A 2236-nucleotide genomic window follows, 5' to 3' on the forward strand; every position below is an offset into this window, starting at 1 on the left:
TCAAAAAAAAAAAAAAAAAAAAAGATTAGTCAAGTGCAATAGTGAGAAGAGGGGGAAGAGTAGAACAGGAGTTGAATTTGTAACTGACTGAACCAGCAGTTGAAATAACTCACTCCAGGGACAGTGGCTCACTAGCACTCTGGGAGGCCGAGGCGGGTGGATTGATTGAGCTCAGGAGTTTGAGAGCAGCCTGAGTAAAAGCCAGACCCAGTTTCTACTAAATATAGAAAAACTGAGGCAAGAGGATCTCTTGAGCCCAAGAGTTGGAGGTTGCTATGAGCTATGATGATACCACAGCACTCTACTGAGGGTGATAGCTTAAGACTCTGTCTCAAAAAAAAAAAAGAAAAGAAAAAGAAATAAAATAACTCACTACCTTGGGACCCTGCCATTGAGTATTTATTGCTCAGTCACGACTGCCTCTCCACCTCCACACGTCTGGTATTACAAAGTACAATGTTGTTTTCTGGACTTTTTCTTGACCTTGCTTGCTAACTGAAGTATTGGAAAAATGGCCCCTCAAAGAGATGATGACACATCTCTTTAGTGCAATCTAATTTACATATTAACATATGCATGATTCCCAAAGTTCAGTTCCCCACCCCAGCAACACTGGCATCAGCTGAGAAGTCAAGTTCTTGGGCCCCATACCAAATTAAGTACTCTGGATGTAGGCCTACCACTCTGTTTCTCAACAAGCCCTTGGGGTGATCTGATATATGCTGAAATTTAAGAATCATTGGCTAGAGCCCTAGACAATCCCAGCTTCCATAAGGAAGCCTGGAAAATAACAGTCTCATTTCTAAATTCTGAAGTGTAAGATGGCATCACAGGGGTAGGAACAAATACCGAGTGCCAACGACCATATGCAGCAAAAGAAACTGGTCTGTGGTATCAACTGCTTCAGTCACGTGTGGAATATGATGGCAACTGAAAAGAAATCATTGAATCTGTTGATTAGGATGTCATTGGTGACTTTTGAGGGAAGAATTTCCACAGTGGGGCATATAGGATGAGAGACGGAATGATATTAAAGTCAAATTATAGGGGATTTAGAATAAGCACAGAAGATTCTTTTTTTTTTCTAATTGAGACAGTCTTACTTTGTCACCCTTAGTAGACTACCCTGGCATCTGGCAAGCGATTCTCTTGCCTCAGCCTCCCTAGTAGCTGGGACTACAGGCGACTGCCACAATGCCCAGGTACTTTTTTTGTTTTGTTTTGTTTAGCAGTCCCTTCCAGGTTGGGTTCGAACCCACCAGGCCTGGAGCATGTGGCCAGCACCCTAACCACTGAGCTACCAGCACCCAGCCAAGCACAGAAGATTCTTTTTTTTTTGAGACAGTCTCACTATGTCAACCTCAATAGAGTGCTGTGGCTTCAAAGCTCACAGCAATCTCAAACTCTTGGGCTTAAGCAATTCTCTTGCTTCAGCCTCCCAAGTAGCTGGGACTATAGGTGCCTGCCACAATGCCCGGCTATTTTTTGGTTGTAGTTGTCATGTTCTTTGGCAAGTCTGGGCTGGATTCAAACCTGGCAGCTCCAGTGTATGTGGTTGGCACCCTAGCCGCTGAGCTACAGGCACCAAGCCCACAGAAGATTCTTAAAATTAGTGTAGCTAAGCAATGAAAGGGAGAAATGGGTTTTCATGCTGAGCTCTCATCTCCTACTTAGTCTTCACAGTGTGGTCTGTGCCCTCTAGAATGCCAGCCATATTTCAGACAGATAGCTTAGTCTCTGGGACAGCTAATAGGGAAGTCTTTGGAGTACTTGTAGATGACTTCAAATTCCAAGAGAGTTGAAATTTCATGTTAGTGTTTACATGCAACTTACTGTATACCTAAATTTTTTTTTTTTTTTTTTTTTTTGAGACAAAGCCTCAAGCTATCACCCTAGGTACAGTGCTGTGGCCTCACAGCTCCCAACAATCTCCAACTCCTGGGCTCAAGCGAGTCTCCTACCTCAGCCTCCCAGGTGGCTGGGACCACAGGTGCCTGCCACAATGCCTAGCTATTTTTTGGTTGCAGCCGTCATTGTTGTTTTTTGGCGGGCCCAGGCTGGATTCAAACCCGCCGTCTTAGGTGTATATGGCTGACGCCCTAGCCACTTGAGCCACAGGCGCCGAGCCTATACCTAAAATTTTTTCATGGTCAATATGTCAAGTCATTTCTCTTTAATCCTTACAGCTACCATGGAGAGTGGGTAAGAAAATTTTTTTTTTTTTTTTTTTTTTTTT

The sequence above is a fragment of the Otolemur garnettii genome, unplaced genomic scaffold (assembly GCF_000181295.1).
Source record: "Otolemur garnettii isolate 467f Iridium unplaced genomic scaffold, OtoGar3 scaffold00115, whole genome shotgun sequence".
Classification (NCBI taxonomy): Eukaryota; Metazoa; Chordata; class Mammalia; order Primates; family Galagidae; genus Otolemur; species Otolemur garnettii.